Genomic DNA, 15,779 nt, shown 5'->3' with positions numbered 1-15,779 from the left:
CAGTGAAGAAGATAGCATCAAATCTAAATCCTGAAAGAGAAAACGGAAATTATATTTCTCAGTCAATCCCTAAATACACGTACATTTATTCGACTAATTATTGCAGAATACCTGTCCTACTCTCATGTCAACATTATCAAACATTTCCGTGACGGAGATCAAGCCGACTTCTCGTCTCTTTGTGACCTCGTCGATAAGACGCTTACTCGTCTATTGTATGTGCTAGTACCGGAAGAACACCCGATCCTGGCTTGCGATAACGGGACAGAAACACGTCTTTTACTTTTTTATGGCACTCTTTAAAACCATAGAAGTCAAATTTTCCAGCATCGAGCTGATGCCATGCGCTAATGAAGGATCATGGCAAACAAAACGAACAAAATACATTTATTTATAAAAATAAATTTTGCTGATAAAAATCGGAACCGTTTGATGTATAACTTTCATGTTTAATTGAAAATGATAAATTGAAATTGAAAAGACAACAAATAAGTGTGTGACCTTGTAATTGGAGAGGTTATCAGGTAATTCGCCATAAAAGGTATTTTCGACAGGATGATGCTCAATATTATCAAAATCTGAGGCACGGACAGAAAATTTATATTGCTAGACAGGAAATACACGTGGACGTACGAAGCCAAAAGGAAATAAAATCTCAAAGATTAACAAAGGACTCATGTTGTTGAATGGATACAGGTCATGACGTGCAATTCAAGGGAAGTAACTCTCGATATTGGGGAATTTATGCGACATATTTGGAGACGAGTTGTGTGTAGTATCACGTGGTGTGACGTTCACATGTAACGTCATTATGAATGTACTTGATATAGTACTACATAATGTATTAACGATGGTTGTGACGTCGTCATGAATGTACTTGATATAGTACCATTTACGATGGTTGTGATTTAAGCATGAATGCCAACTGGAAAAAGGCAAATTTAATGAAGCGCGCTAGCGCTTCATGTTGAATTTGCCTTGTCCAGTTGGCATTCATCAGCCCATAACTTCCTAATGAAAGCAGTTCAATGCTTTTATTTACATTTGACAACGAATTTGAAAGACTATATCCAGAATAATGAATGAACAAATAATATCGTCAAAGACGGAACAGTCTTTTCAACAGCCATCTTTCGTTATCGCCGACGTGACAATTATGACGTCACTATAATAATGACGTCATAATTAAGATTTAACTTCCAAGTGAGCTTGGTAAAGTTATATAGTGGGGCTGCAGTGTAATTAAGCAATAAACTGCCTAGATGCGGCAGACCTACTGGTATAACTGCCACATGTGTCACAGACAAACTGAATGGTGCGCGCTAACGTAAATATAAGCGATAAACTGCCTAGATGCGGCAGACCTACTGGTATAACTGCCACATGTGTCACAGACAAACTGAATGGTCGCTTATATTTACGTTCTATTAATGAATCGCAAAAAAAATGATTTTTGCAAGTGAGATATTCATACGCCCTCAGGGCAACTTCAGTTATACTCTCATAGATGAAGCTGCTTTTGGTAGGGATTTACTAGTAATATATAAGGGCATTGCCACACCAAATGTAAATATATGTTAATATGTCATTATATTTACCATTGTATGGCACTGCCACTATATAACCCTACCAATTCAGTTGCGAGTTCACCAGCTTATGAACTGCCCAAAAAAAAATTGCAAGACAAATAAAAAAATCGCAGATGGTAAATATAAGCATTGAACGGCTTTCAGTTGGCATTCATAGTCAATATGAATGCCAACTGGACAGAGGCAAATTCAACATGAAGCGCTAATGAATGCCAACTGAAAGCCGTTCAATGCTTAAATGAATGTACTTGATATAGTACTATTTACGATGCTTGTGACGTCATTATGAATGTACTTGATATAGTACTATTTACGATGGTTGTGACGTCATTATACTTATGCACGTTTTGCATTGTCTCTGGATGAACCTTACAAAACTCGATGTTTATACAATGTGATTAGACGGCAAGAATACCAGAGACAAACATTAACAAAACAACTTGTCCAATCACCAGCGCTTGAAAAATGAATTATAAGATACATCATTCAAAAATGTAATAGAGTACCCATATTTAAGAAAGCAGTAATTAACAATTCTGCCAATTATTAAAATAAAAATAAAATAAAGATAAAAACGACCTTGTTTCAAGCAGATGCTAAATAGGAATTTTGTCGTCTGCAATCAATGTTGACATCATGACTCGACCGATTCCTTCAGCAGAGCAGATCCGGAATGTATAATGCTGGAGATATTGAGGTTTTCACTGAAATGTGGTCGGAAGAGTAGAAGAATATTGAAAGGACACTGTTAGAGTCTGACGACCTGAACATGTGATCTCCCGAGACTCTAACTTCCGGTCCCCAACCCCTTGTTACCGTAACTACAGAGTGTAGCTGCGCGATGCTCATGCAGCATTACATTAGAATATATGCAGTTATGATAAAAAAAATTGCATGTACTAGAAAAATTGAATTATCTTAATTTTGAACTATTTTGTTTACTGTTGTCATCCTTGACACCTTCATTTAGTGCTTCCGGTAAAACGTGACTGTTATTACTGGGCTAACTACATGTTTTGTTTAGTGCCCGAAACCAGGTGAAATATGTAGTGACCCCAATGTACAAAACTTCGATGCATGTACAGACATTATTACAATATTTGATATGCTACTATATACGATGGCGATTTTATGGTATAACCATTGACAGAAAAGACTATATACGATGGCGATTTTATGGTATAACCATTGACAGAAAACACTATATACGATGGCGATTTTATGGTATAACCATTGACAGAAAAGACTATATATGATGGCGACTTTATGGTATAACCATTGACAGAAAAGACTATATATGATGGCGACTTTATGGTATAACCATTGACAGAAAACACTAATTTGTCCGTCTTCGATTACTTACTAACAGTTTTGGCCGATTTTTTTTCTATTGTTCCCCGTTGAATGTGGTCAAGTGGGCAATAGTATTGAGTTATGACAGAGGTCGTCTAATGGCAGGAAAACGCCCTGTCAACGTTAAACATTAAAGGACATTTCGTGTAATCACTGTGAGAGCGCGGTAACACAAACAATACTCCTATACACTGTGAGAGAGCAATAAATTAAACAAAACTCCGCGTAATCACTGTGAGAGCGCGGTAACACAAACAATACTCCTATACACTGTGAGAGAGCAATAAATTAAACAAAACTCCGCGTAATCACTGTGAGAGCGCAGTAAATTAAACAAAAACTCCGTGTAGTCACTGTGAGAGCGTAGTAAATTAAATAAAACTCCGCGTAATCACTGTGAGAGCGCAGTAAATTAAACAACACTCCGTGTAGTCACTGTGAGGGCGCAGTAAATTAAACAACACTCCGTGTAGTCACTGTGAGAGCGCGGTAAATTAAAAAGCACTGTAGTCACTGTGAGAGCGCGGTAAATTAAAAAACACACCCCTTTTTCACACCTTAGAGGCGTTGTTAAAGCGCAGTTGAGAGAAGTGATAACCCCAAAGGTTTAGTGAGGGCTCCTTGTAAGCGTCGCTGAGTGGAAGTATTTCCGTTCTGCTTTCATGTACGCCCTTTGTGTGTAAAATATGCTCGCCGTCGAATGACGTTCTAGACGACCCAATCGCGACGAATGGAGATTATAACACCGCGTTGTTTCGGAGCTGTGCGAACCCTACTGCGCGCAACTCGGCGGTCTGCATTTTTCATGGACATCGCGGGATCACCGTAAGTACCACATGGGCCGGAAGCCTACCATAACATAGTAGGTAAACAACCTTGTCCCACTAAAAATATCGTCATTTCTTTCAGTTTCACCAGAAAATTATTCCTAGCCCCTTTTTCTTGTCTATCTCCAAAAGACAACCCTTTCAAAGTATAAAATAAAAGGAATGGAACTGGAGGAATGAATAATCATTGTGTAGTATAGAAAGATCGTCGGTCTATATATATACTACTCCGACTATTGTCCCACTAAAAAATATTGTCATTTCTGTAGCCGATGTTCTACCCAATTTTCTTTAATCATCACGGACCTCGATACATATCTACGATATTAGTTAACATTAATATTTTTTTTTTGAATTCAATAATAAGGTAGGAATGAAAAACGGCGACTGTTTATTCACGTACACGTTAGTTTCATTTCGTCAATACTCGTACTGTTGGGATTTAAATTCTTAAGAACGGATGAGTTGGTTCCCTTCAAACATCTAGATCTATAGCATCATATGGAATACACCCGAGGCGTTCCGAAAGGATATACAATGTGGATAATTTTTTTACGTGGGGTTGCAATGATCCTATTTGGGACGACGTAAGACATACACATGTATTCAATTAATAATTAACTTATTATTTCCAAAGACAAAGTGTATAGTTAGACGTTTTCGGTTGTACATGCAAAACCACCGTCCTCGTCGTTGCCATGACAGCCGATCCAATCTGCGATCACGAATGCACTGACAAAGTGAAAGTTGAAGTCTTATTGCGCAACATGCCGTTTTTTCTTAAAACTACATTACACCTCATATTGATTGAGGTTGTTTTACCTGATCAATTGAAATATAAGAAAACTAACAAAAACATGAAAAAAACAAAAACAAACACATAATGAAGCCTTCGTAAGTTCGTGTCAAGCAGTGCAGACACAACGCGGGATCTGTAAACAATGTGACGTCATCAGCATGTACAAGATACCACAATGTACAACAATGTATAATTTACATGAATACACTAATGAGCAAGAAAATGGGCACATGCCAACCATAACATATTAGGTAAACAAAGGGCACAACCATAAAATAGTCGGTAAATAAGGGACCCAACCATAACATAGTAGGTAAACAAGGGACACAACCATAACATAGTCGATAAACAAGGGACACAACCATAACATAGTCGGTAAATAAGGGACACAACATAACATAGTCGGTAAACAAGGGACACAACCATAACATAGAAGGTAAACAAGGGACACAACCATAACATAGAAGGTAAACAAGGGACACAACCATAACATAGTCGGTAAATAAGGGACACAACCATAACATAGAAGGTAAACAAGGGACACAACCATAACATAGAAGGTAAACAAGGGACACAACCATAACATAGAAGGTAAACAAGGGACACAACCATTACATAGAAGGTAAACAAGGGACACAACCATTACATAGAATTAAACAAGGGACACAACCATTGCATATTAGGTAAACAAGGGACACAACCATAACATATCAGGTAAACAAGGGACACAACCATAACATAGTAGGTAAACAAGGGACACAACCATAACATATTAGGTAAATCAGGGACACAACCATAACATAGTAGGTAAACAAGGGACACAACCATAACATATCAGGTAAACAAGGGACACAACCATAACATATCAGGTAAACAAGGGACACAACCATAACATAGTCAGTAAACAAGGGACACAACCATAACAAAGTAGGTAAACAAGGGACACAACATAACATAGTCGGTAAACAAGGGACACAACCATAACATAGTCGGTAAACAAGGGACACAACCATAACATATCAGGTAAACAAGGGACACAACCATAACATAGTAGGTAAACAAGGGACACAACATAACATATCAGGTAAACAAGGGACACAACCATAACATAGTCGGTAAACAAGGGACACAACCATAACATAGAAGGTAAACAAGGGACACAACCATAACAGAGTAGGTAAACAAGGGACACAACCATAACATAGTCGGTAAACAAGGGACACAACCATAACATAGTAGGTAAACAAGGAACACAACCATAACATAGTAGGTAAACAAGGGACACAACATAACATATCAGGTAAACAAGGGACACAACCATAACATAGTCGGTAAACAAGGGACACAACCATAACATAGAAGGTAAACAAGGGACACAACCATAACATAGAAGGTAAACAAGGGACACAACCATAACATAGCAGGTAAACAAGGGACACAACCATAACATAGTAGGTAAACAAGGGACACAACCATAACAGAGTAGGTAAACAAGGGATACAACCATAACATATCAGGTAAACAAGGGACACAGCCATAACATATCAGGTAAACAAGGGACACAACCATAACAGAGTAGGTAAACAAGGGACACAACCATAACATAGTCGGTAAACAAGGGACACAACCATAACATAGTAGGTAAACAAGGGACACAACCATAACATAGTAGGTAAACAAGGGACACAACATAACATATCAGGTAAACAAGGGACACAACCATAACATAGTCGGTAAACAAGGGACACAACCATAACATAGAAGGTAAACAAGGGACACAACCATAACATAGAAGGTAAACAAGGGACACAACCATAACATAGCAGGTAAACAAGGGACACAACCATAACATAGTAGGTAAACAAGGGACACAACCATAACAGAGTAGGTAAACAAGGGATACAACCATAACATATCAGGTAAACAAGGGACACAGCCATAACATATCAGGTAAACAAGGGACACAACCATAACATAGTAGGTAAAGAAGGGACACAACCATAACATAGTAGGTAAACAAGGGACACAACCATAACAGAGTAGGTAAACAAGGGATACAACCATAACATATCAGGTAAACAAGGGACACAGCCATAACATATCAGGTAAACAAGGGACACAACCATAACATAGTAGGTAAACAAGGGACACAACCATAACATAGTAGGTAAACAAGGGACACAACCATAACATAGTAGGTAAACAAGGGACACAACCATAACATAGTAGGTAAACAAGGGACACAACCATAACATAGTAGGTAAACAAGGGACACAACCATAACATAGTAGGTAAACAAGGGACACAACCATAACATATCAGGTAAACAAGGGACACAACCATAACATATTAGGTAAACAAGGGACACAACCATAACATAGTCGGTAAACAAGGGACACAACCATAACATAGTAGGTAAACAAGGGACACAACCATAACATATCAGGTAAACAAGGGACACAACCATATCATAGTCGGTAAACAAGGGACACAACCATATCATAGTCGGTATACAAGGGACACATCCATAACATAGTAGGTAAACAAGGGACACAACCATAACATAGAAGGTAAACAAGGGACACAACCATAACATAGTAGGTAAAAAAGGGACACAACAATAACATAGTCGGTAAACAAGGGACACAGCCATAACATAGTAGGTAAACAAGGGACACAACCATAACATAGTCGGTAAACAAGGGACACAACCATAACATATCAGGTAAACAAGGGACACAACCATAACATAGTCGGTAAACAAGGGACACATCCATAACATTGTAGGTAAACAAGGGACACAACCATAACATAGTAGGTAAACAAGGGACACAACCATAACATATCAGGTAAACAAGGGACACAACCATAACAGAGTAGGTAAACAAGGGACACAACCATAACATAGTCGGTAAACAAGGGACACAACCATAACATAGTAGGTAAACAAGGGACACAACCATAACATAGTAGGTAAACAAGGAACACAACCATAACATATTAGGTAAACAAGGGACACAACCATAACATAGTCGGTAAATAAGGGACACAACCATAACATATTAGGTAAACAAGGGAGACAACCATAACATTGTCGGTAAACAAGGGACACAACCATAACATATTAGGTAAACAAGGGACACAACCATAACATAGCAGGTAAACAAGGGACACAACCATAACATAGTAGGTAAACAAGGGACACAACCATAACATAGTCAGTAAACAAGGGACACAACTATAACATAGTCAGTAAACAAGGGACACAACTATAACATAGTCGGTAAACAAGGGACACAACCATAACATAGTAGGTAAACAAGGGACACAACCATAACATATTAGGTAAACAAGGGACACAACCATAACATAGCAGGTAAACAAGGGACACAACCATAACATAGTAGGTAAACAAGGGACACAACCATAACATAGTCAGTAAACAAGGGACACAACTATAACATAGTCAGTAAACAAGGGACACAACTATAACATAGTCGGTAAACAAGGGACACAACCATAACATAGTCGGTAAACAAGGGACACAACCATAACATATTAGGTAAACAAGGGACACAACCATAACATAGTAGGTAAACAAGGAACACAACCATAACATAGTCGGTAAACAAGGGACACAACCATAACATATTAGGTAAACAAGGGACACAACCATAACATAGTCGGTAAATAAGGGACACAACCATAACATAGTCGGTAAACAAGGAACACAACCATAACATAGTCGGTAAACAAGGGACACAACCATAACATATTAGGTAAACAAGGGACACAACCATAACATATTAGGTAAACAAGGGACACAACCATAACATAGTCGGTAAATAAGGGACACAACCATAACATAGTCAGTAAACAAGGGACACAACTATAACATAGTCGTTAAACAAGGGACACAACCATAACATAGTCGGTAAATAAGGGACACAACCATAACATAGTCAGTAAACAAGGGACACAACCATAACATAGTCGGTAAACAAGGGACACAACCATAACATATTAGGTAAACAAAGGACACAACCATAACATAGTTGGTAAACAAGGGACACAACTATAACATAGTCGGTAAACAAGGGACACAACCATAACATAGTCAGTAAACAAGGGACACAACCATAACAAAGTAGGTAAACAAGGGACACAACATAACATAGTCGGTAATCAAGGGACACAACCATAACATAGTCGGTAAACAAGGGACACAACCATAACATATCAGGTAAACAAGGGACACAACCATAACATAGTAGGTAAACAAGGGACACAACATAACATATCAGGTAAACAAGGGACACAACCATAACATATCAGGTAAACAAGGGACACAACCATAACATATCAGGTAAACAAGGGACACAACCATAACATAGTAGGTAAACAAGGGACACAACCATAACATAGTAGGTAAACAAGGGACACAACCATAACATAGAAGGTAAACAAGGGACACAACCATAACATAGAAGGTAAACAAGGGACACAACTATAACATAGAAGGTAAACAAGGGACACAACCATAACATAGTAGGTAAACAAGGGACACAACATAACATAGTCGGTAAACAAGGGACACAACCATAACATATTAGGTAAACAAGGGACACAACCATAACATAGTCGGTAAACAAGGGACACAACCATTACATAGTCGGTAAAGAAGGGACACAACCATAACAAAGTAGGTAAACAAGGGACGCAACCAAATTTTGCAATTCATAACTCAAGAAAAATCGTTCACATCAATGTAGTCCAGGTCATTCACAGAAAGCCTTACTCTTCAAATTGATATATACCTTGTGAACGTGGATACTGTTGGCATGCTAAATCCACCCCCTCCCCCTCCACGAACCCTAAGTCTTTCATCTTACTTCCCTAATACCTCTTATTACGTTTCTCTACAAACATATAATCTTCAAACATATATGTAACTTCATTAAGTATCTTACAAAATGCATGTGCCTCTATACTCTGTACAAACAAAGCCTGAAGCAGTAGTGAAGTTTTTAACTCCTGTTTTGTGCCAAGTTTGCGTATCCATAGTCTAGCCTCCATGCCATATCACATCCGATCAGTCGTGTGTCCCCTGTCAAATAGCTGTCCTTGGTGGTTCTGTAGAAATCTGGTAGTTTTTATCAAAGAGTTTGATATATTTACACCATATCCCTGCTACTTTTCAATTCCATACACAATGTATTAACTTTTACAACAGGAAGTCGTCCGTGTATTGAGTGGTAACCTCACAGGGACTTGTTACGAATTTCTAGCACTCGGTCACCGTATTGTAAATCATTGGTTGGTGTCATATCCCTATGGATACAATGTATAGGTACAAAGTAAGGTATCCAAGGCGACAAATCCAACAATGTAATATGTTGTAGGGTTTAACACAGGAAGATAGATAACTCCCACTTACAAACACAATTTTTATCGTCTCTCGTGCTACTTTCCACGCCAGAAACACACCACGCTGAAATAACATAAACTATTCAATAACAAACATCTATGGAATCTACTCAGAACACGATATTACAAACATCAACGTTACTTTTAGTAGAATATATAACCGAAAGGATATTTCACTATAATCTATTTATGTATGATAGTACTGACGTAGTGGTATGGTGCCTGTCAAGGGGTAGCGACCTAACTAATTGTTGGCTTTGGTAAATAATGGATTTTATGAAGGAATGGAAAAGAAAGAGTTTATCAAAGCACAAACGAAATCGTAATACTTTATCAAAATCGATAAAACGAGGACGAAATGTAAACTTAAGATATATCAGAAGAGTTAAACCATGCAGAGTTCAGGCAGTGTGTCTTCTGCAATACTCACTGTGTCTGGGTCAAATTCACGTTTGTCGATTCTCAAAGTGACAATCCTGCCGATGTAACATTAAAGATTAAAAATTGACCCTGAACGCCGTTGAAAAATGAACGATCAGCGCATTCTTCACTCCGACCCGTGTGATCCGGTGAATACATGTATATTAATTTGATGAAAATTGGAACTTGACACACAAATACACACTGATTTAAGTTACACACATTTATACACAACATTTACATGCAGCATACAGTAGATCTATATTCTAGTAATAACTCAATACTCACGCATTCATTCTAATAAAACTCACTCCGACATTCACACACACACAGAAAAAAGATAATAATGAAAAAAAATAAGAGACAATGATGAGGGTACTCGAAATTTGAGTTATATCAGGTTTTACTTAAATCTATTAGTAGATAAAATGTAATTATGAACTTCGGTTAAAATATATTCATAATCATCAAATGATATGCCAGAGTCACCAAATGTAAGTAGTTTTTACATTTGAATACCAATATAATCAGAAATATAATGTCTATGTGCAGGATAAAAGGGGACATCAAAAGGCGTCCCACAGTAACAAAATCTAGGATTAGATTATCATGTATCACTATTCAAACCACTAGTATTGTCACGTAATGATAATAATAATGGTACATTTGATTTTCTTGGATTGCAGTTAATGAAAAAATCAGAGAAGGTTTTAGTATATTTTTATTTGAAGATACCGAGAGTAGGTAAAGAAATGATGGAGGGAAGTTGTTTCAAAGACGCATGACATCAGGAAAAAAACCTACGATCATAAATATTCTAGATGGAGGAATATAAAAAAAATCTTTAAGTACATAGGTGAGGGTTCAATAATGGCACGTGATAAAATTCGTAGCAGTGTGTTATTGTTTTTGTTTACACACGGCAGTGTGTAACCACTTTCTAAGACTTCGATTGGTCATTTGTGACCCTCAACAAATCTGATGGGCTAACCTCTGACCTTTGACCAAGAACTATTTTTTACTACTCTCACTTATTCTTTTTTTTTGTCGTCTGTTTTCAAAAGATCAACATAGACACGTTTTGTGGAGTTGTCGGTGGTCAACATTAGTATAACTGGCCGAGAGGAATGTCCTCGTGGAAATGTCGATTAATCTGGGGTTTGAGACGTACATGTACGAAATATAATTTGATGATGGCAAAATAGACGATGCACGGAAGCGAGATATTGATTATACGCCTAAAGAAACCTCCCCCTTGATTCTCGATATGCAGTGGACCCCGATAGCCATGAAAGAATTATCAAAACAATGAACAAATGTAATACAAAATGGTTAAATCGCTGTCTCTAATCGTTGAAACGGTCGCGGCATCTAACGTAGGTCTAAGCCTAGAGCTTCCCTATTCCAAACAAATGATGCGTATTCTAATATCAGTCTAATATAATAATGATATAACATTTCTAAAGATTTCCTATCAATTCCATGTTTTAACATTCGTAGAATGTTTAATCGTTTACATGATTTATCATAGGTGTATTTAATGTAAACACCCCAAGTACTTTTTGCATTAAATTTAAGCCTAATTGTTTATGAAAGTTATTTTCACTTAATACCTGATTATCAAAAATGAGCGGAGGATGTTTTTTTTCTAGTAACAGTTAAAGCAATAGCTCCCCCTCCCCCCCCCCCCCTTTTTTTTAATAAAAAATAATTTTCCATGTATTAGCCCAATCATTTATAGAAGTGAGATTATCATTTAAATCAACAATTGGAGTAACTACATCATCAACAATAACATATAGAGACGTGTCATCAGCAAAACGTTTTATATTAGTGTTAATTTCATGAGTAATATCATTAATGAATATCACGAATAAAAAAGGACGCATTAGAAGTTACATACTGTATACACATGTCCAGCAATAATTTATCATCCAAACACAGGTCCTATCTAGAACTACCCTCAGCTGAGTATATATGGATGCAACTGTATTTCAATTTTAACAAAATTGTATTAGCTCTCAATATGTCATGAGGATTGGACACCAGGCTACGCCTATTTTCAGTCCTTTCCAAAAATTTACAATTAATATTAATATTCTGCAGTGGAATCTGCTATCACAATTAAGGGGAGATAACTCCAAATTGCTTTGAGTATTACAGAAATTCATTAAATCGATCTGCCACGTATGGATTCTGTGGGAAACAGGTAATAAAGTCCCTGTGTATTAACACATTGACTATCTACCAAACAAAGATGCATGACAGTTAATCACCAACTCTGCATATTATGGTATTTCATATTGGGTTTAATTTTAATATGTAGCATAAATTTTACTCAATATTTGGAGTTCTCTCAAATAATATAAGAATAGTAAGATTATAAATCATTGTTGTAATGGAAGAACTCTATTGCTGTCATATAACAATATCCATCCAGTCCAGTCCATCAAAAAATAATATTAATGTTGTTGATTATAATTAACATCATGATATAAATTAACTTTATGGTTTCACTCAAGCGGTATTACTTTGAAGTTTAAGTTTAATTGTAACTTAGTATATATGGAAAATCAATTTTAAAAGGAACATTTTATAGACCTCCAAACGCACCTGTCTCTTGCTTGGATCACGATGCCCACTCCATTGAACTTGCTTTCAACACTGGAATACCTAATGTAATAACTGCTGGTGACTTCAACGCTAACCTTTCAAACAATGATAATCACTCCTTACATCTTCACAATTTACTAACAACTTACAATCTTTCTTCACTGAATCCTCTTCCTCCCTCCTTGATATAGTCTGTGCAAATGACCTATTGTTAATGAAGAGATAACTTCCGGTATCTTACCTTTGATATATCACTGTCCTGTTTTTGGTAGTATCAATGGCTCATTCCCCGAACACCAACTCTGGTAATGACAAAGGAAAGTGTTTATGTAGGAAGTTCTTTGAAGTTTAGTTATAGTCTGTTTCAATATGAAATACCAACTCAAGTAAAAAAAAATAGGATCAGCTCAGGTATATGAATCATATATAGATGTCTAAATTCAAAGCACTATCATATGGAATATTTTACTAGTAATATGGAAATGACAATATTAGATCAATAAATATAGACTCTATATAAAATCAATAAATAATCAAATTTTAAAAGCACTATGCCTAATTATATATTTTGCTATTGATAGTGACAATATCAGATTAAATATACAAATAAAAAAATAAATAAAATTAGAAATTGTTTTCTAAATTCAAAGCACTAATTTTAGATGTTAACTATTAATAATGACAATATCTGTTGATGATGAAGTTATAACGTTGACCTGTGCATTCGCCATTCCGCGTATGATAAACAAAAAATATTTTTATTTACTAAACCTGAAACAGATACACACAAGAATATTTATCTGCAAGAACTGATCTATAAAGTAATTATATGATAATCTAAACAAATCTGGAAAAAAGCAATATATGTATAGCTATTTGAAGAAAACCAGTACTAATTAAACCTGAAACAGATATCACCAGAATATTACAATAGTTCTGCAGTTACTGATCTATATTGTGTTATATAATAACAAAATATAAAAAAAAACCAATACAATACAAATGTACATGTATGTATAGCTCTTCTAAGTAAGATAAAATATAAACAAAAATGTTACTGCTAACTAAATATAAACATGGAACAGATATAACTTTTAAAGGAATATTACCATAATTCTACAATAACTTAATTATTTATAAAAATCTGAAAAACATAAAGTTAATCAATAGAAAAAAAATACAAAGTCTAACTACTATTGCTTTACAGTGAAAAAGTATGAATTTAAGATTCCGTAATTATGCCAATTTAAATGTTGATAATCAGATATATATTTACATCATCAATGAAAAATGATACCAGGCTGAATTTGCTGAAATAATAAAAAAGAACAATCGCATTAAAGTATTTTTTTTTAATATTTACACTAAATTTGATAACAAACACAAATTAAATCAATACGACACGCACAATTTAACAAAATGTTAAAGTTTGATCAAATATCCAACGATACAATTGTTTTACAATTCAAGATTCAGTAAGTACATATGTATGCCGAGATGTTGATAATTCAAATATCAAAGCAAAATATGATGATTTTCCAAATTGTGCTTCAGTTTTATACACTATTTCTGAAACAGTTTGACAATCATCAATACAATACAATGAAATACAATAATATTTTATTAGCAGCTAATGATTTTCTGATCACCCAACAAGTGAGTTGATTTACCTGTGTTCTTACACTGAGGATATTTCTGTAACAGACTATAACTCCCTATCAACACACCTTAACCCCTATGTAAACACCCCACCCTAACCAGAGTTGGTGTTCGGGGAAGACCCCGTATCAATATATCTAAGTTTGGTTTAAACATATTTCATTTGAAAAACTCAAATGAAATTGGACACAAGTTATACAACTTAGTAACGTCCTCTTTCATAAACTATTATACAATGGTAAATACATGGCAGCATTTTATGTGGAAATTTGATAAAACTTAACATTATCATAGTCTGGTGTAGATACACAATCCAAATTCCTATATCAGCACTATTTATTCATTTGATATTTAACATATATATATATACTTAAATAACACCAACTTAGCATGGCATATAATTAAATTAGTTTGTATCTAGTACTTGTAAAAATTAATAAAGTGAATACAACAAATAATTAATGTACCGTAATCATTAAGTACAAAACATTGAATGAATAAGTTATTGTATGCAAATTGTAAATTAATCACTTCTACTTTTACTTTACATAGTATTTTACAGTTATTTTTAGCTTTGACAGTTTATAGAAAACGACTGGTATTCTTAATATATTCTTGTACAAACAATCGTATATTATCATTATCATCCCGGTCCAGATTAATAGAACCATTCAACAAAACATTTAATCATATATAGACAATTTTCTAAAAAGTATATCACGGCAGTGGTTGTATACGTTACAATGAAAAAAATAATGAAATTGATTTTCTACTGGATAAGAACACTTACATTCTGGTGATAATCCTAAGTTACATTTGAAGAGATCTGCATTTAACGTGCTACAGCCGTGCCTGAGTCTAGTGTGTATAATATCAAGTTTTCTATTGCCAACAGACAGTTTAGTATCAGGTTTGCCTTTCCGAGAAACACAGCTTTTGAATTTTTGTACCGATTCTTTAGTTCTTGTAGATATATCAAGCGAATTCCACATTTTCAGAGTACTGGGTATAAAGGATTTTTCATACAAAACATATCGACAATTGGGTAGTACATAATCTTGGTCATTTCTTAGATTATATCTATTATTGTCA

Source organism: Pecten maximus, chromosome 2 (assembly GCF_902652985.1).
Source record: "Pecten maximus chromosome 2, xPecMax1.1, whole genome shotgun sequence".
In the NCBI taxonomy this organism is placed as follows: domain Eukaryota; kingdom Metazoa; phylum Mollusca; class Bivalvia; order Pectinida; family Pectinidae; genus Pecten; species Pecten maximus.
The sequence above is the reverse complement of the archived record's forward strand: the minus strand, read 5'-3'. Positions refer to the sequence as shown.